Source organism: Falco cherrug, chromosome W (assembly GCF_023634085.1).
Source record: "Falco cherrug isolate bFalChe1 chromosome W, bFalChe1.pri, whole genome shotgun sequence".
Lineage (NCBI taxonomy): Eukaryota > Metazoa > Chordata > Aves > Falconiformes > Falconidae > Falco > Falco cherrug.
In genome coordinates this window covers 11,091,222-11,111,709 of record NC_073719.1, presented here as the reverse complement: position 1 = coordinate 11,111,709, position 20,488 = coordinate 11,091,222, and positions in this window count along the sequence as shown.

Here is a 20,488-nt window from a genome sequence, read left to right as displayed (position 1 = left end):
CCGGTAGGCAGCTGAAAGGCACCACAAAAGATGTTCTACCTGTTTTCTGGGCTGAGCTGGGGAACCGCTGAATTTTGGACTCGGCTGGTGGCAAAATGTTCCAAACACACCCCATGCACAACTCCACCGGGGAAGGTGCCAGAAAGGAGTTCTGTTGGTAGTTTTTACAGTGCCCCGGTAGGCAGCTGAAAGGCGCCACAAAACTTGTTCTACCTGCTTTCTGGGCTGAGACGGGGAATCGCTGAATTTTGGACTCGGCTGGTGACAAAATGTTCCAAACACACCCCATGCACAACTCCACCGGGGAAGGTGCCAGAAAGGAATTCTCTTGGTAGTTTTTACAGTACCCCGGTAGGCAGCTGAAAGGCACCACAAAAGATGTTCTACCTGCTTTCTGGGCTGAGATGGGGAAGCGCTGAATTTTGGACTCGGCTGGTGGCAAAATGTTCCAAACACACCCCATGCACAACTCCACCGGGGAAGGTGCCAGAAAGGAGTTGTCTTGGTAGTTTTTACACTACCCCGGTAGGCAGCTGAAAGGCACCACAAAAGATGTTCTACCTGCTTTCTGGGCTGAGATGGGGAAGCGCTGAATTTTGGACTCGGCTGGTGACATAATGTTCCAAACACACCCCGTGCACAACTCCACCGGGGAAGGTGCCAGAAAGGAGTTCTCTTGGTAGTTTTTACAGTACCCCGGTAGGCAGCTGAAAGGCGCCACAAAACTTGTTCTACCTGCTTTCTGGGCTGAGATGGGGAAGCGCTGAATTTTGGACTCGGCTGGTGACAAAATGTTCCAAACACACCCCATGCACAACTCCACCGGGGAAGGTGCCAGAAAGGTATTCTGTTGGTAGTTTTTACAATACCCCGGTAGGCAGCTGAAAGGCACCACAAAAGATGTTCTACCTGCTTTCTGGGCTGAGCTGGGGAACCGCTGAATTTTGGACTCGGCTGGTGACAAAATGTTCCAAACACACCCCATGCACAACTCCACCGGGGAAGATGCCAGAAAGGAGTTCTCTTGGTAGTTTTTACAGTGCCCCGGTAGGCAGCTGAAAGGCGCCACAAAACTTGTTCTACCTGCTTTCTGGGCTGAGATGGGGAAGCGCTGAATTTTGGACTCGGCTGGTGGCAAAATGTTCCAAACACACCCCATGCACAACTCCACCGGGGAAGGTGCCAGAAAGGAGTTCTCTTGGTAGTTTTTACACTACCCCGGTAGGCAGCTGAAAGGCACCACAAAAGATGTTCTACCTGCTTTCTGGGCTGAGATGGGGAAGCGCTGAATTTTGGACTCGGCTGGTGACAAAATGTTCCAAACACACCCCATGCGCAACTCCACCGGGGAAGGTGCCAGAAAGGAGTTCTGTTGGTAGTTTTTACACTACCCCGGTAGGCAGCTGAAAGGCACCACAAAACTTGTACTACCTGCTTTCTGGGCTGAGCTGGGGAACCGATGAATTTTGGACTCGGCTGGTGACAAAATGTTCCAAACACACCCCATGCACAACTCCACCGGGGAAGGTGCCAGAAAGGAGTTCTCTTGGTAGTTTTTACAGTGCCCCGGTAGGCAGCTGAAAGGCGCCACAAAACTTGTTCTACCTGCTTTCTGGGCTGAGATGGGGAAGCGCTGAATTTTGGACTCGGCTGGTGGCAAAATGTTCCAAACACACCCCATGCACAACTCCACCGGGGAAGGTGCCAGAAAGGAGTTCTCTTGTTAGTTTTTACAGTACCCCGGTAGGCAGCTGAAAGGCACCACAAAAGATGTTCTACCTGCTTTCTGGGCTGAGATGGGGAACCGCTGAATTTTGGACTCGGCTGGTGACAAAATGTTCCAAACACACCCCATGCACAACTCCACCGGGGAAGGTGCCAGAAAGGAATTCTCTTGGTAGGTTTTACTGTACCCCGGTAGGCAGCTGAAAGGCGCCACAAAACTTGTTCTACCTGCTTTCTGGGCTGAGATGGGGAAGCGCTGAATTTTGGACTCGGCTGGTGACAAAATGTTCCAAACACACCCCATGCACAACTCCACCGGGGAAGGTGCCAGAAAGGAATTCTGTTGGTAGTTTTTACACTACCCCGGTAGGCAGCTGAAAGGCGCCACAACAGTTGTTCTACCTGCTTTCTGGGCTGAGATGGGGAAGTGCTGAATTTTGGACTCGGCTGGTGACAAAATGTTCCAAACACACCCCATGCACAACTCCACCGGGGAAGGTGCCAGAAAGGAGTTCTCTTGGTAGTTTTTACAGTGCCCCGGTAGGCAGCTGAAAGGCGCCACAAAACTTGTTCTACCTGCTTTCTGGGCTGAGATGGGGAAGCGCTGAATTTTGGACTCGGCTGGTGACAAAATGTTCCAAACACACCCCATGCACAACTCCACCGGGGAAGGTGCCAGAAAGGAGTTCTGTTGGTAGTTTTTACAGTGCCCCGGTAGGCAGCTGAAAGGCGCCACAAAACTAGTTCTACCTGCTTTCTGGGCTGAGATGGGGAAGCGCTGAATTTTGGATTCGGCTGGTGACAAAATGTTCCAAACACACCCCATGCACAACTCCACCGGGGAAGGTGCCAGAAAGGAATTCTCTTGGTAGTTTTTACAGTACCCCGGTAGGCAGCTGAAAGGCACCACAAAAGATGTTCTACCTGCTTTCTGGGCTGAGATGGGGAACCGCTGAATTTTGGACTCGGCTGGTGACAAAATTGTCCAAACACACCATATGCACAACTCCACCGGGGAAGGTGCCAGAAAGGAGTTCTCTTGGTAGTTTTTACAGTACCCCGGTAGGCAGCTGAAAGGCACCACAAAAGATGTTCTACCTGCTTTCTGGGCTGAGATGGGGAACCGCTGAATTTTGGACTCGGCTGGTGACAAAATGTTCCAAACACACCCCATGAACAACTCCACCGGGGAAGGTGCCAGAAAGGAATTCTCTTGGTAGTTTTTACTGTACCCCGGTAGGCAGCTGAAAGGCGCCACAAAACTTGTTCTACCTGCTTTCTGGGCTGAGATGGGGAAGCGCTGAATTTTGGACTCGGCTGGTGACAAAATGTTCCAAACACACCCCATGCACAACTCCACCGGGGAAGGTGCAGAAAGGAGTTCTCTTGGTAGTTTTTACAGTGCCCCGGTAGGCAGCTGAAAGGCGCCACAAAACTTGTTCTACCTGCTTTCTGGGCTGAGATGGGGAAGCGCTGAATTTTGGACTCGGCTGGTGACAAAATGTTCCAAACACACCCCATGCACAACTCCACCGGGGAAGGTGCCAGAAAGGAGTTCTGTTGGTAGTTTTTACAGTACCCCGGTAGGCAGCTAAAAAGCCACAAAAGATGTTCTACATGCTTTCTGGGCTGAGATGGGGAAGCGCTGAATTTTGGACTCGGCTGGTGACAAAATGTTCCAAACACACCCCATGCACAACTCCACCGGGGAAGGTGCCAGAAAGGAATTCTGTTGGTAGTTTTTACAGTACCCCGGTAGGCAGCTGAAAGGCACCACAAAAGATGTTCTACCTGCTTTCTGGGCTGAGATGGGGAACCGCTGAATTTTGGACTCGGCTGGTGACAAAATGTTCCAAACACACCCCATGCACAACTCCACCGGGGAAGGTGCCAGAAAGGAATTCTCTTGGTAGTTTTTACTGTACCCCGGTAGGCAGCTGAAAGGCGCCACAAAACTTGTTCTACCTGCTTTCTGGGCTGAGATGGGGAAGCGCTGAATTTTGGACTCGGCTGGTGACAAAATGTTCCAAACACACCCCATGCACAACTCCACCGGGGAAGGTGCCAGAAAGGAGTTCTCTTGGTAGTTTTTACAGTGCCCCGGTAGGCAGCTGAAAGGCGCCACAAAACTTGTTCTACCTGCTTTCTGGGCTGAGATGGGGAAGCGCTGAATTTTGGACTCGGCTGGTGACAAAATGTTCCAAACACACCCCATGCACAACTCCACCGGGGAAGGTGCCAGAAAGGAGTTCTGTTGATAGTTTTTACAGTGCCCCGGTAGGCAGCTGAAAGGCGCCACAAAACTTGTTCTACCTGCTTTCTGGGCTGAGACGGGGAATCGCTGAATTTTGGACTCGGCTGGTGACAAAATGTTCCAAACACACCCCATGCACAACTCCACCGGGGAAGGTGCCAGAAAGGAGTTCTCTTGGTAGTTTATACAGTACCCCGGTAGGCAGCTGAAAGGGGCCACAAAACTTGTTCTACCTGCTTTCTGGGCTGAGATATGGAAGCGCTGAATTTTGGACTCGGCTGGTGACAAAATGTTCCAAACACACCCCATGCACAACTCCACCGGGGAAGGTGCCAGAAAGGAGTTCTCTTGGTAGTTTTTACAGTACCCCGGTAGGCAGCTGAAAGGGGCCACAAAACTTGTTCTACCTGCTTTCTGGGCTGAGATGGGGAACCGCTGAATTTTGGACTCGGCTGGTGACAAAATGTTCCAAACACACCCCATGCACAACTCCACCGGGGAAGGTGCCAGAAAGGAGTTCTCTTGGTAGTTTTTACAGTACCCCGGTAGGCAGCTGAAAGGCACCACAAAACTTGTTCTACCTGCTTTCTGGGCTGAGACGGGGAACCGCTGAATTTTGGACTCGGCTGGTGACAAAATGTTCCAAACACACCCCATGCACAACTCCACCGGGGAAGGTGCCAGAAAGGAGTTCTGTTGGTAGTTTTTACAGTACCCCGGTAGGCAGCTGAAAGGCGCCACAAAACTTGTTCTACCTGCTTTCTGGGCTGAGATGGGGAAGCGCTGAATTTTGGACTCGGCTGGTGACAAAATGTTCCAAACACACCCCATGCACAACTCCACCGGGGAAGGTGCCAGAAAGGAGTTCTCTTGGTAGTTTTTACTGTGCCCCGGTAGGCAGCTGAAAGGCACCACAAAAGATGTTCTACCTGCTTTCTGGGCTGAGATGGGGAAGCGCTGAATTTTGGACTCGGCTGGTGGCAAAATGTTCCAAACACACCCCATGCACAACTCCACCGGGGAAGGTGCCAGAAAGGAGTTGTCTTGGTAGTTTTTACACTACCCCGGTAGGCAGCTGAAAGGCACCACAAAAGATGTTCTACCTGCTTTCTGGGCTGAGATGGGGAAGCGCTGAATTTTGGACTCGGCTGGTGACATAATGTTCCAAACACACCCCATGCACAACTCCACCGGGGAAGGTGCCAGAAAGGAGTTCTCTTGGTAGTTTTTACAGTACCCCGGTAGGCAGCAGAAAGGCGCCACAAAAGTTGTTCTACCTGCTTTCTGGGCTGAGACGGGGAAGCGCTGAATTTTGGACTCGGCTGGTGACAAAATGTTCCAAACACACCCCATGCACAACTCCACCGGGGAAGGTGCCAGAAAGGAATTCTGTTGGTAGTTTTTACAATACCCCGGTAGGCAGCTGAAAGGCACCACAAAAGATGTTCTACCTGCTTTCTGGGCTGAGCTGGGGAAGCGCTGAATTTTGGACTCGGCTGGTGACAAAATGTTCCAAACACACCCCATGCACAACTCCACCGGGGAAGGTGCCAGAAAGGAGTTCTCTTGGTAGTTTTTACAGTGCCCCGGTAGGCAGCTGGAAGGCGCCACAAAACTTGTTCTACCTGCTTTCTGGGCTGAGCTGGGGAACCGCTGAATTTTGGACTCGGCTGGTGGCAAAATGTTCCAAACACACCCCATGCACAACTCCACCGGGGAAGGTGCCAGAAAGGAGTTCTCTTGGTAGTTTTTACAGTGCCCCGGTAGGCAGCTAAAAAGCCACAAAAGATGTTCTACATGCTTTCTGGGCTGAGATGGGGAAGCGCTGAATTTTGGACTCGGCTGGTGACAAAATGTTCCAAACACACCCCATGCACAACTCCACCGGGGAAGGTGCCAGAAAGGAATTCTGTTGGTAGTTTTTACAGTACCCCGGTAGGCAGCTGAAAGGCACCACAAAAGATGTTCTACCTGCTTTCTGGGCTGAGATGGGGAACCGCTGAATTTTGGACTCGGCTGGTGACAAAATGTTCCAAACACACCCCATGCACAACTCCACCGGGGAAGGTGCCAGAAAGGAATTCTCTTGGTAGTTTTTACTGTACCCCGGTAGGCAGCTGAAAGGCGCCACAAAACTTGTTCTACCTGCTTTCTGGGCTGAGATGGGGAAGCGCTGAATTTTGGACTCGGCTGGTGACAAAATGTTCCAAACACACCCCATGCACAACTCCACCGGGGAAGGTGCCAGAAAGGAGTTCTCTTGGTAGTTTTTACAGTGCCCCGGTAGGCAGCTGAAAGGCGCCACAAAACTTGTTCTACCTGCTTTCTGGGCTGAGATGGGGAAGCGCTGAATTTTGGACTCGGCTGGTGACAAAATGTTCCAAACACACCCCATGCACAACTCCACCGGGGAAGGTGCCAGAAAGGAGTTCTGTTGGTAGTTTTTACAGTGCCCCGGTAGGCAGCTGAAAGGCGCCACAAAACTTGTTCTACCTGCTTTCTGGGCTGAGACGGGGAATCGCTGAATTTTGGACTCGGCTGGTGACAAAATGTTCCAAACACACCCCATGCACAACTCCACCGGGGAAGGTGCCAGAAAGGAGTTCTCTTGGTAGTTTATACAGTACCCCGGTAGGCAGCTGAAAGGGGCCACAAAACTTGTTCTACCTGCTTTCTGGGCTGAGATATGGAAGCGCTGAATTTTGGACTCGGCTGGTGACAAAATGTTCCAAACACACCCCATGCACAACTCCACCGGGGAAGGTGCCAGAAAGGAGTTCTCTTGGTAGTTTTTACAGTACCCCGGTAGGCAGCTGAAAGGCGCCACAAAACTTGTTCTACCTGCTTTCTGGGCTGAGATGGGGAACCGCTGAATTTTGGACTCGGCTGGTGACAAAATGTTCCAAACACACCCCATGCACAACTCCACCGGGGAAGGTGCCAGAAAGGAGTTCTCTTGGTAGTTTTTACAGTACCCCGGTAGGCAGCTGAAAGGCACCACAAAACTTGTTCTACCTGCTTTCTGGGCTGAGACGGGGAACCGCTGAATTTTGGACTCGGCTGGTGACAAAATGTTCCAAACACACCCCATGCACAACTCCACCGGGGAAGGTGCCAGAAAGGAGTTCTGTTGGTAGTTTTTACAGTACCCCGGTAGGCAGCTGAAAGGCGCCACAAAACTTGTTCTACCTGCTTTCTGGGCTGAGATGGGGAAGCGCTGAATTTTGGACTCGGCTGGTGACAAAATGTTCCAAACACACCCCATGCACAACTCCACCGGGGAAGGTGCCAGAAAGGAGTTCTCTTGGTAGTTTTTACTGTGCCCCGGTAGGCAGCTGAAAGGCGCCACAAAAGTTGTTCTACCTGCTTTCTGGGCTGAGATGGGGAACCGCTGAATTTTGGACTCGGCTGGTGACAAAATGTTCCAAACACACCCCATGCACAAATCCACCGGGGAAGGTGCCAGAAAGGAATACTCTTGGTAGTTTTTACTGTGCCCCGGTAGGCAGCTGAAAGGCGCCACAAAACTTGTTCTACCTGCTTTCTGGGCTGAGATGGGGAAGCGCTGAATTTTGGACTCGGCTGGACACAAAATGTTCCAAACACACCCCATGCACAACTCCACCGGGGAAGGTGCCAGAAAGGAATTCTCTTGGTAGTTTTTACAGTACCCAGGTAGGCAGCTGAAAGGCGCCACAAAACTTGTTCTACCTGCTTTCTGGGCTGAGATGGGGAATAGCTGAATTTTGGACTCGGCTGGTGACAAAATGTTCCAAACACACCCCATGCACAACTCCACCGGGGAAGGTGCCAGAAAGGAATTCTGTTGGTAGTTTTTACAATACCCCGGTAGGCAGCTGAAAGGCACCACAAAAGATGTTCTACCTGCTTTCTGGGCTGAGCTGGGGAAGCGCTGAATTTTGGACTCGGCTGGTGACAAAATGTTCCAAACACACCCCATGCACAACTCCACCGGGGAAGGTGCCAGAAAGGAGTTCTCTTGGTAGTTTTTACAGTGCCCCGGTAGGCAGCTGGAAGGCGCCACAAAACTTGTTCTACCTGCTTTCTGGGCTGAGCTGGGGAACCGCTGAATTTTGGACTCGGCTGGTGGCAAAATGTTCCAAACACACCCCATGCACAACTCCACCGGGGAAGGTGCCAGAAAGGAGTTCTCTTGGTAGTTTTTACAGTGCCCCGGTAGGCAGCTGAAAGGCGCCACAAAACTTGTTCTACCTGCTTTCTGGGCTGAGCTGGGGAACCGCTGAATTTTGGACTCAGCTGGTGGCAAAATGTTCCAAACACACCCCATGCACAACTCCACCGGGGAAGGTGCCAGAAAGGAGTTCTCTTGGTAGTTTTTACAGTACCCCGGTAGGCAGCTGAAAGGCGCCACAAAAGTTGTTCTACCTGCTTTCTGGGCTGAGATGGGGAAGCGCTGAATTTTGGACTCGGCTGGTGGCAAAATGTTCCAAACACACCCCATGCACAACTCCACCGGGGAAGGTGCCAGAAAGGAATTCTGTTGGTAGTTTTTACAGTGCCCCGGTAGGCAGCTGAAAGGCGCCACAAAACTTGTTCTACCTGCTTTCTGGGCTGAGATGGGGAAGCGCTGAATTTTGGACTCGGCTGGTGGCAAAATGTTCCAAACACCCCCCATGCACAACTCCACCGGGGAAGGTGCCAGAAAGGAATTCTGTTGGTAGTTTTTACAGTACCCCGGTAGGCAGCTGAAAGGCGCCACAAAACTTGTTCTACCTGCTTTCTGGGCTGAGATGGGGAAGCGCTGAATTTTGGACTCGGCTGGTGGCAAAATGTTCCAAACACCCCCCATGCACAACTCCACCGGGGAAGGTGCCAGAAAGGAGTTCTGTTGGTAGTTTTTACACTACCCCGGTAGGCAGCTGAAAGGCACCACAAAAGATGTTCTACCTGCTTTCTGGGCTGAGATGGGGAAGCGCTGAATTTTGGACTCGGCTGGTGACAAAATGTTCCAAACACACCCCATGCACAACTCCACCGGGGAAGGTGCCAGAAAGGAATTCTGTTGGTAGTTTTTACAGTACCCCGGTAGGCAGCTGAAAGGCACCACAAAACTTGTTCTACCTGCTTTCTGGGCTGAGATGGGAAGCGCTGAATTTTGGACTCGGCTGGTGACAAAATGTTCCAAACACACCCCATGCACAACTCCACCGGGGAAGGTGCCAGAAAGGATTTCTCTTGGTAGTTTTTACAGTACCCCGGTAGGCAGCTGAAAGGCACCACAAAAGATGTTCTACCTGCTTTCTGGGCTGAGATGGGGAACCGCTGAATTTTGGACTCGGCTGGTGACAAAATTGTCCAAACACACCATATGCACAACTCCACCGGGGAAGGTGCCAGAAAGGAGTTCTCTTGGTAGTTTTTACAGTGCCCCGGTAGGCAGCTGAAAGGCGCCACAAAACTTGTTCTACCTGCTTTCTGGGCTGAGATGGGGAAGCGCTGAATTTTGGACTCGGCTGGTGACAAAATGTTCCAAACACACCCCATGCACAACTCCACCGGGGAAGGTGCCAGAAAGGAGTTCTCTTGGTAGTTTTTACAATACCCCGGTAGGCAGCTGAAAGGCACCACAAAAGATGTTCTACCTGCTTTCTGGGCTGAGCTGGGGAACCGCTGAATTTTGGACTCGGCTGGTGACAAAATGTTCCAAACACACCCCATGCACAACTCCACCGGGGAAGGTGCCAGAAAGGAGTTCTCTTGGTAGTTTTTACACTACCCCGGTAGGCAGCTGAAAGGCACCACAAAAGATGTTCTACCTGCTTTCTGGGCTGAGCTGGGGAACCGCTGAATTTTGGACTCGGCTGGTGGCAAAATGTTCCAAACACACCCCATGCACAACTCCACCGGGGAAGGTGCCAGAAAGGAATTCTGTTGGTAGTTTTTACACTACCCCGGTAAGCAGCTGAAAGGCACCACAAAAGTTGTTCTACCTGTTTTCTGGGCTGAGCTGGGGAAGCGCTGAATTTTGGACTCGGCTGGTGGCAAAATGTTCCAAACACACCCCATGCACAACTCCACCGGGGAAGGTGCCAGAAAGGAGTTCTGTTGGTAGTTTTTACAGTGCCCCGGTAGGCAGCTGAAAGGCGCCACAAAACTTGTTCTACCTGCTTTCTGGGCTGAGACGGGGAATCGCTGAATTTTGGACTCGGCTGGTGACAAAATGTTCCAAACACACCCCATGCACAACTCCACCGGGGAAGGTGCCAGAAAGGAATTCTGTTGGTAGTTTTTACAGTACCCCGGTAGGCAGCTGAAAGGCACCACAAAAGATGTTCTACCTGCTTTCTGGGCTGAGATGGGGAAGCGCTGAATTTTGGACTCGGCTGGTGGCAAAATGTTCCAAACACACCCCATGCACAACTCCACCGGGGAAGGTGCCAGAAAGGAGTTGTCTTGGTAGTTTTTACACTACCCCGGTAGGCAGCTGAAAGGCACCACAAAACTTGTTCTACCTGCTTTCTGGGCTGAGATGGGGAAGCGCTGAATTTTGGACTCGGCTGGTGACAAAATGTTCCAAACACACCCCATGCACAACTCCACCGGGGAAGGTGCCAGAAAGGAGTTCTCTTGGTAGTTTTTACAGTACCCCGGTAGGCAGCAGAAAGGCGCCACAAAAGTTGTTCTACCTGCTTTCTGGGCTGAGACGGGGAAGCGCTGAATTTTGGACTCGGCTGGTGACAAAATGTTCCAAACACACCCCATGCACAACTCCACCGGGGAAGGTGCCAGAAAGGAGTTCTCTTGGTAGTTTTTACAGTACCCCGGTAGGCAGCTGAAAGGCGCCACAAAACTTGTTCTACCTGCTTTCTGGGCTGAGATGGGGAAGCGCTGAATTTTGGACTCGGCTGGTGACAAAATGTTCCAAACACACCCCATGCACAACTCCACCGGGGAAGGTGCCAGAAAGGAATTCTGTTGGTAGTTTTTACAATACCCCGGTAGGCAGCTGAAAGGCACCACAAAAGATGTTCTACCTGCTTTCTGGGCTGAGCTGGGGAACCGCTGAATTTTGGACTCGGCTGGTGACAAAATGTTCCAAACACACCCCATGCACAACTCCACCGGGGAAGGTGCCAGAAAGGAGTTCTCTTGGTAGTTTTTACAGTGCCCCGGTAGGCAGCTGAAAGGCGCCACAAAACTTGTTCTACCTGCTTTCTGGGCTGAGCTGGGGAAGCGCTGAATTTTGGACTCGGCTGGTGGCAAAATGTTCCAAACACACCCCATGCACAACTCCACCGGGGAAGGTGCCAGAAAGGAGTTCTGTTGGTAGTTTTTACACTACCCCGGTAGGCAGCTGAAAGGCACCACAAAAGATGTTCTACCTGCTTTCTGGGCTGAGATGGGGAAGCGCTGAATTTTGGACTCGGCTGGTGACAAAATGTTCCAAACACACCCCATGCACAACTCCACCGGGGAAGGTGCCAGAAAGGAATTCTGTTGGTAGTTTTTACAGTACCCCGGTAGGCAGCTGAAAGGCACCACAAAAGATGTTCTACCTGCTTTCTGGGCTGAGATGGGGAACCGCTGAATTTTGGACTCGGCTGGTGACAAAATGTTCCAAACACACCCCATGCACAACTCCACCGGGGAAGGTGCCAGAAAGGAATTCTCTTGGTAGTTTTTACTGTACCCCGGTAGGCAGCTGAAAGGCGCCACAAAACTTGTTCTACCTGCTTTCTGGGCTGAGATGGGGAAGCGCTGAATTTTGGACTCGGCTGGTGACAAAATGTTCCAAACACACCCCATGCACAACTCCACCGGGGAAGGTGCCAGAAAGGAGTTCTCTTGGTAGTTTTTACAGTGCCCCGGTAGGCAGCTGAAAGGCGCCACAAAACTTGTTCTACCTGCTTTCTGGGCTGAGATGGGGAAGCGCTGAATTTTGGACTCGGCTGGTGACAAAATGTTCCAAACACACCCCATGCACAACTCCACCGGGGAAGGTGCCAGAAAGGAGTTCTGTTGGTAGTTTTTACAGTGCCCCGGTAGGCAGCTGAAAGGCGCCACAAAACTTGTTCTACCTGCTTTCTGGGCTGAGACGGGGAATCGCTGAATTTTGGACTCGGCTGGTGACAAAATGTTCCAAACACACCCCATGCACAACTCCACCGGGGAAGGTGCCAGAAAGGAGTTCTCTTGGTAGTTTATACAGTACCCCGGTAGGCAGCTGAAAGGGGCCACAAAACTTGTTCTACCTGCTTTCTGGGCTGAGATATGGAAGCGCTGAATTTTGGACTCGGCTGGTGACAAAATGTTCCAAACACACCCCATGCACAACTCCACCGGGGAAGGTGCCAGAAAGGAGTTCTCTTGGTAGTTTTTACAGTACCCCGGTAGGCAGCTGAAAGGCGCCACAAAACTTGTTCTACCTGCTTTCTGGGCTGAGATGGGGAAGCGCTGAATTTTGGACTCGGCTGGTGACAAAATGTTCCAAACACACCCCATGCACAACTCCACCGGGGAAGGTGCCAGAAAGGAGTTCTCTTGGTAGTTTTTACAGTACCCCGGTAGGCAGCTGAAAGGCACCACAAAACTTGTTCTACCTGCTTTCTGGGCTGAGACGGGGAACCGCTGAATTTTGGACTCGGCTGGTGACAAAATGTTCCAAACACACCCCATGCACAACTCCACCGGGGAAGGTGCCAGAAAGGAGTTCTGTTGGTAGTTTTTACAGTACCCCGGTAGGCAGCTGAAAGGCGCCACAAAACTTGTTCTACCTGCTTTCTGGGCTGAGATGGGGAAGCGCTGAATTTTGGACTCGGCTGGTGACAAAATGTTCCAAACACACCCCATGCACAACTCCACCGGGGAAGGTGCCAGAAAGGAGTTCTCTTGGTAGTTTTTACTGTGCCCCGGTAGGCAGCTGAAAGGCGCCACAAAAGTTGTTCTACCTGCTTTCTGGGCTGAGATGGGGAACCGCTGAATTTTGGACTCGGCTGGTGACAAAATGTTCCAAACACACCCCATGCACAAATCCACCGGGGAAGGTGCCAGAAAGGAATACTCTTGGTAGTTTTTACTGTGCCCCGGTAGGCAGCTGAAAGGCGCCACAAAACTTGTTCTACCTGCTTTCTGGGCTGAGATGGGGAAGCGCTGAATTTTGGACTCGGCTGGACACAAAATGTTCCAAACACACCCCATGCACAACTCCACCGGGGAAGGTGCCAGAAAGGAATTCTCTTGGTAGTTTTTACAGTACCCAGGTAGGCAGCTGAAAGGCGCCACAAAACTTGTTCTACCTGCTTTCTGGGCTGAGATGGGGAATAGCTGAATTTTGGACTCGGCTGGTGACAAAATGTTCCAAACACACCCCATGCACAACTCCACCGGGGAAGGTGCCAGAAAGGAATTCTGTTGGTAGTTTTTACAATACCCCGGTAGGCAGCTGAAAGGCACCACAAAAGATGTTCTACCTGCTTTCTGGGCTGAGCTGGGGAAGCGCTGAATTTTGGACTCGGCTGGTGACAAAATGTTCCAAACACACCCCATGCACAACTCCACCGGGGAAGGTGCCAGAAAGGAGTTCTCTTGGTAGTTTTTACAGTGCCCCGGTAGGCAGCTGGAAGGCGCCACAAAACTTGTTCTACCTGCTTTCTGGGCTGAGATGGGGAACCGCTGAATTTTGGACTCGGCTGGTGACAAAATGTTCCAAACACACCCCATGCACAACTCCACCGGGGAAGGTGCCAGAAAGGAGTTCTCTTGGTAGTTTTTACAGTACCCCGGTAGGCAGCTGAAAGGCACCACAAAACTTGTTCTACCTGCTTTCTGGGCTGAGACGGGGAACCGCTGAATTTTGGACTCGGCTGGTGACAAAATGTTCCAAACACACCCCATGCACAACTCCACCGGGGAAGGTGCCAGAAAGGAGTTCTGTTGGTAGTTTTTACAGTACCCCGGTAGGCAGCTGAAAGGCGCCACAAAACTTGTTCTACCTGCTTTCTGGGCTGAGATGGGGAAGCGCTGAATTTTGGACTCGGCTGGTGACAAAATGTTCCAAACACACCCCATGCACAACTCCACCGGGGAAGGTGCCAGAAAGGAGTTCTCTTGGTAGTTTTTACTGTGCCCCGGTAGGCAGCTGAAAGGCGCCACAAAAGTTGTTCTACCTGCTTTCTGGGCTGAGATGGGGAACCGCTGAATTTTGGACTCGGCTGGTGACAAAATGTTCCAAACACACCCCATGCACAAATCCACCGGGGAAGGTGCCAGAAAGGAATACTCTTGGTAGTTTTTACTGTGCCCCGGTAGGCAGCTGAAAGGCGCCACAAAACTTGTTCTACCTGCTTTCTGGGCTGAGATGGGGAAGCGCTGAATTTTGGACTCGGCTGGACACAAAATGTTCCAAACACACCCCATGCACAACTCCACCGGGGAAGGTGCCAGAAAGGAATTCTCTTGGTAGTTTTTACAGTACCCAGGTAGGCAGCTGAAAGGCGCCACAAAACTTGTTCTACCTGCTTTCTGGGCTGAGATGGGGAATAGCTGAATTTTGGACTCGGCTGGTGACAAAATGTTCCAAACACACCCCATGCACAACTCCACCGGGGAAGGTGCCAGAAAGGAATTCTGTTGGTAGTTTTTACAATACCCCGGTAGGCAGCTGAAAGGCACCACAAAAGATGTTCTACCTGCTTTCTGGGCTGAGCTGGGGAAGCGCTGAATTTTGGACTCGGCTGGTGACAAAATGTTCCAAACACACCCCATGCACAACTCCACCGGGGAAGGTGCCAGAAAGGAGTTCTCTTGGTAGTTTTTACAGTGCCCCGGTAGGCAGCTGGAAGGCGCCACAAAACTTGTTCTACCTGCTTTCTGGGCTGAGCTGGGGAACCGCTGAATTTTGGACTCGGCTGGTGGCAAAATGTTCCAAACACACCCCATGCACAACTCCACCGGGGAAGGTGCCAGAAAGGAGTTCTCTTGGTAGTTTTTACAGTGCCCCGGTAGGCAGCTGAAAGGCGCCACAAAACTTGTTCTACCTGCTTTCTGGGCTGAGCTGGGGAACCGCTGAATTTTGGACTCAGCTGGTGGCAAAATGTTCCAAACACACCCCATGCACAACTCCACCGGGGAAGGTGCCAGAAAGGAGTTCTCTTGGTAGTTTTTACAGTACCCCGGTAGGCAGCTGAAAGGCGCCACAAAAGTTGTTCTACCTGCTTTCTGGGCTGAGATGGGGAAGCGCTGAATTTTGGACTCAGCTGGTGGCAAAATGTTCCAAACACACCCCATGCACAACTCCACCGGGGAAGGTGCCAGAAAGGAATTCTGTTGGTAGTTTTTACAGTGCCCCGGTAGGCAGCTGAAAGGCGCCACAAAACTTGTTCTACCTGCTTTCTGGGCTGAGATGGGGAAGCGCTGAATTTTGGACTCGGCTGGTGGCAAAATGTTCCAAACACCCCCCATGCACAACTCCACCGGGGAAGGTGCCAGAAAGGAATTCTGTTGGTAGTTTTTACAGTACCCCGGTAGGCAGCTGAAAGGCGCCACAAAACTTGTTCTACCTGCTTTCTGGGCTGAGATGGGGAAGCGCTGAATTTTGGACTCGGCTGGTGGCAAAATGTTCCAAACACCCCCCATGCACAACTCCACCGGGGAAGGTGCCAGAAAGGAGTTCTGTTGGTAGTTTTTACACTACCCCGGTAGGCAGCTGAAAGGCACCACAAAAGATGTTCTACCTGCTTTCTGGGCTGAGATGGGGAAGCGCTGAATTTTGGACTCGGCTGGTGACAAAATGTTCCAAACACACCCCATGCACAACTCCACCGGGGAAGGTGCCAGAAAGGAATTCTGTTGGTAGTTTTTACAGTACCCCGGTAGGCAGCTGAAAGGCACCACAAAACTTGTTCTACCTGCTTTCTGGGCTGAGATGGGAAGCGCTGAATTTTGGACTCGGCTGGTGACAAAATGTTCCAAACACACCCCATGCACAACTCCACCGGGGAAGGTGCCAGAAAGGATTTCTCTTGGTAGTTTTTACAGTACCCCGGTAGGCAGCTGAAAGGCACCACAAAAGATGTTCTACCTGCTTTCTGGGCTGAGATGGGGAACCGCTGAATTTTGGACTCGGCTGGTGACAAAATTGTCCAAACACACCATATGCACAACTCCACCGGGGAAGGTGCCAGAAAGGAGTTCTCTTGGTAGTTTTTACAGTGCCCCGGTAGGCAGCTGAAAGGCGCCACAAAACTTGTTCTACCTGCTTTCTGGGCTGAGATGGGGAAGCGCTGAATTTTGGACTCGGCTGGTGACAAAATGTTCCAAACACACCCCATGCACAACTCCACCGGGGAAGGTGCCAGAAAGGAGTTCTCTTGGTAGTTTTTACAATACCCCGGTAGGCAGCTGAAAGGCACCACAAAAGATGTTCTACCTGCTTTCTGGGCTGAGCTGGGGAACCGCTGAATTTTGGACTCGGCTGGTGACAAAATGTTCCAAACACACCCCATGCACAACTCCACCGGGGAAGGTGCCAGAAAGGAGTTCTCTTGGTAGTTTTTACACTACCCCGGTAGGCAGCTGAAAGGCACCACAAAAGATGTTCTACCTGCTTTCTGGGCTGAGCTGGGGAACCGCTGAATTTTGGACTCGGCTGGTGGCAAAATGTTCCAAACACACCCCATGCACAACTCCACCGGGGAAGGTGCCAGAAAGGAATTCTGTTGGTAGTTTTTACACTACCCCGGTAAGCAGCTGAAAGGCACCACAAAAGATGTTCTACCTGTTTTCTGGGCTGAGCTGGGGAACCGCTGAATTTTGGACTCGGCTGGTGGCAAAATGTTCCAAACACACCCCATGCACAACTCCACCGGGGAAGGTGCCAGAAAGGAGTTCTGTTGGTAGTTTTTACAGTGCCCCGGTAGGCAGCTGAAAGGCGCCACAAAACTTGTTCTACCTGCTTTCTGGGCTGAGACGGGGAATCGCTGAATTTTGGACTCGGCTGGTGACAAAATGTTCCAAACACACCCCATGCACAACTCCACCGGGGAAGGTGCCAGAAAGGAATTCTGTTGGTAGTTTTTACAGTACCCCGGTAGGCAGCTGAAAGGCACCACAAAAGATGTTCTACCTGCTTTCTGGGCTGAGATGGGGAAGCGCTGAATTTTGGACTCGGCTGGTGGCAAAATGTTCCAAACACACCCCATGCACAACTCCACCGGGGAAGGTGCCAGAAAGGAGTTGTCTTGGTAGTTTTTACACTACCCCGGTAGGCAGCTGAAAGGCACCACAAAACTTGTTCTACCTGCTTTCTGGGCTGAGATGGGGAAGCGCTGAATTTTGGACTCGGCTGGTGACAAAATGTTCCAAACACACCCCATGCACAACTCCACCGGGGAAGGTGCCAGAAAGGAATTCTGTTGGTAGTTTTTACAATACCCCGGTAGGCAGCTGAAAGGCACCACAAAAGATGTTCTACCTGCTTTCTGGGCTGAGCTGGGGAACCGCTGAATTTTGGACTCGGCTGGTGACAAAATGTTCCAAACACACCCCATGCACAACTCCACCGGGGAAGGTGCCAGAAAGGAGTTCTCTTGGTAGTTTTTACAGTGCCCCGGTAGGCAGCTGAAAGGCGCCACAAAACTTGTTCTACCTGCTTTCTGGGCTGAGATGGGGAAGCGCTGAATTTTGGACTCGGCTGGTGGCAAAATGTTCCAAACACACCCCATGCACAACTCCACCGGGGAAGGTGCCAGAAAGGAGTTCTGTTGGTAGTTTTTACACTACCCCGGTAGGCAGCTGAAAGGCACCACAAAAGATGTTCTACCTGCTTTCTGGGCTGAGATGGGGAAGCGCTGAATTTTGGACTCGGCTGGTGACAAAATGTTCCAAAGACACCCCATGCGCAACTCCACCGGGGAAGGTGCCAGAAAGGAGTTCTGTTGGTAGTTTTTACACTACCCCGGTAGGCAGCTGAAAGGCACCACAAAACGTGTACTACCTGCTTTCTGGGCTGAGCTGGGGAACCGATTAATTTTGGACTCGGCTGGTGACAAAATGTTCCAAACACACCCCATGCACAACTCCACCGGGGAAGGTGCCAGAAAGGAGTTCTCTTGGTAGTTTTTACAGTACCCCGGTAGGCAGCTGAAAGGCACCACAAAAGATGTTCTACCTGCTTTCTGGGCTGAGATGGGGAACCGCTGAATTTTGGACTCGGCTGGTGACAAAATGTTCCAAACACACCCCATGCACAACTCCACCGGGGAAGGTGCCAGAAAGGAATTCTCTTGGTAGTTTTTACTGTACCCCGGTAGGCAGCTGAAAGGCGCCACAAAACTTGTTCTACCTGCTTTCTGGGCTGAGATGGGGAAGCGCTGAATTTTGGACTCGGCTGGTGACAAAATGTTCCAAACACACCCCATGCACAACTCCACCGGGGAAGGTGCCAGAAAGGAATTCTGTTGGTAGTTTTTACACTACCCCGGTAGGCAGCTGAAAGGCGCCACAACAGTTGTTCTACCTGCTTTCTGGGCTGAGATGGGGAAGTGCTGAATTTTGGACTCGGCTGGTGACAAAATGTTCCAAACACACCCCATGCACAACTCCACCGGGGAAGGTGCCAGAAAGGAGTTCTCTTGGTAGTTTTTACAGTGCCCCGGTAGGCAGCTGAAAGGCGCCACAAAACTTGTTCTACCTGCTTTCTGGGCTGAGATGGGGAAGCGCTGAATTTTGGACTCGGCTGGTGACAAAATGTTCCAAACACACCCCATACACAACTCCACCGGGGAAGGTGCCAGAAAGGAGTTCTGTTGTTAGTTTTTACAGTGCCCCGGTAGGCAGCTGAAAGGCGCCACAAAACTAGTTCTACCTGCTTTCTGGGCTGAGATGGGGAAGCGCTGAATTTTGGACTCGGCTGGTGACAAAATGTTCCAAACACACCCCATGCACAACTCCACCGGGGAAGGTGCCAGAAAGGAATTCTCTTGGTAGTTTTTACAGTACCCCGGTAGGCAGCTGAAAGGCACCACAAAAGATGTTCTACCTGCTTTCTGGGCTGAGATGGGGAACCGCTGAATTTTGGACTCGGCTGGTGACAAAATTGTCCAAACACACCATATGCACAGCTCCACCGGGGAAGGTGCCAGAAAGGAGTTCTCTTGGTAGTTTTTACAGTACCCCGGTAGGCAGCTAAAAAGCCACAAAAGATGTTCTACCTGCTTTCTGGGCTGAGATGGGGAAGCGCTGAATTTTGGACTCGGCTGGTGACAAAATGTTCCAAACACACCCCATGCACAACTCCACCGGGGAAGGTGCCAGAAAGGAATTCTTTTGGTAGTTTTTACAGTACCCCGGTAGGCAGCTGAAAGGCACCACAAAAGATGTTCTACCTGCTTTCTGGGCTGAGATGGGGAACCGCTGAATTTTGGACTCGGCTGGTGACAAAATGTTCCAAACACACCCCATGCACAACTCCACCGGGGAAGGTGCCAGAAAGGAATTCTCTTGGTAGTTTTTACTGTACCCCGGTAGGCAGCTGAAAGGCGCCACAAAACCTGTTCTACCTGCTTTCTGGGCTGAGATGGGGAAGCGCTGAATTTTGGACTCGGCTGGTGACAAAATGTTCCAAACACACCCCATGCACAACTCCACCGGGGAAGGTGCCAGAAAGGAATTCTGTTGGTAGTTTTTACACTACCCTGGAAGGCAGCTGAAAGGCGCCACAACAGTTGTTCTACCTGCTTTCTGGGCTGCGACGGGGAACCGCTGAATTTTGGACTCGGCTGGTGACAAAATGTTCCAAACACACCCCATGCACAACTCCACCGGGGAAGGTGCCAGAAAGGAGTTCTCTTGGTAGTTTTTACACTACCCCGGTAGGCAGCTGAAAGGCGCCACAAAACTTGTTCTACCTGCTTTCTGGGCTGAGATGGGGAAGCGCTGAATTTTGGACTCGGCTGGTGACAAAATGTTCCAAACACACCCCATGCACAACTCCACCGGGGAAGGTGCCAGAAAGGAGTTCTGTTGGTAGTTTTTACAGTGCCCCGGTAGGCAGCTGAAAGGCGCCACAAAACTTGTTCTACCTGCTTTCTGGGCTGAGACGGGGAATCGCTGAATTTTGGACTCGGCTGGTGACAAAATGTTCCAAACACACCCCATGCACAACTCCACCGGGGAAGGTGCCAGAAAGGAGTTCTCTTGGTAGTTTTTACAGTACCCCGGTAGGCAGCTGAAAGGCACCACAAAAGATGTTCTACCTGCTTTCTGGGCTGAGACGGGGAACCGCTGAATTTTGGACTCGGCTGGTGACAAAATGTTCCAAACACACCCCATGCACAACTCCACCGGGGAAGGTGCCAGAAAGGAGTTCTGTTGGTAGTTTTTACAGTACCCCGGTAGGCAGCTGAAAGGCGCCACAAAACTTGTTCTACCTGCTTTCTGGGCTGAGATGGGGAAGCGCTGAATTTTGGACTCGGCTGGTGACAAAATGTTCCAAACACACCCCATGCACAACTCCACCGGGGAAGGTGC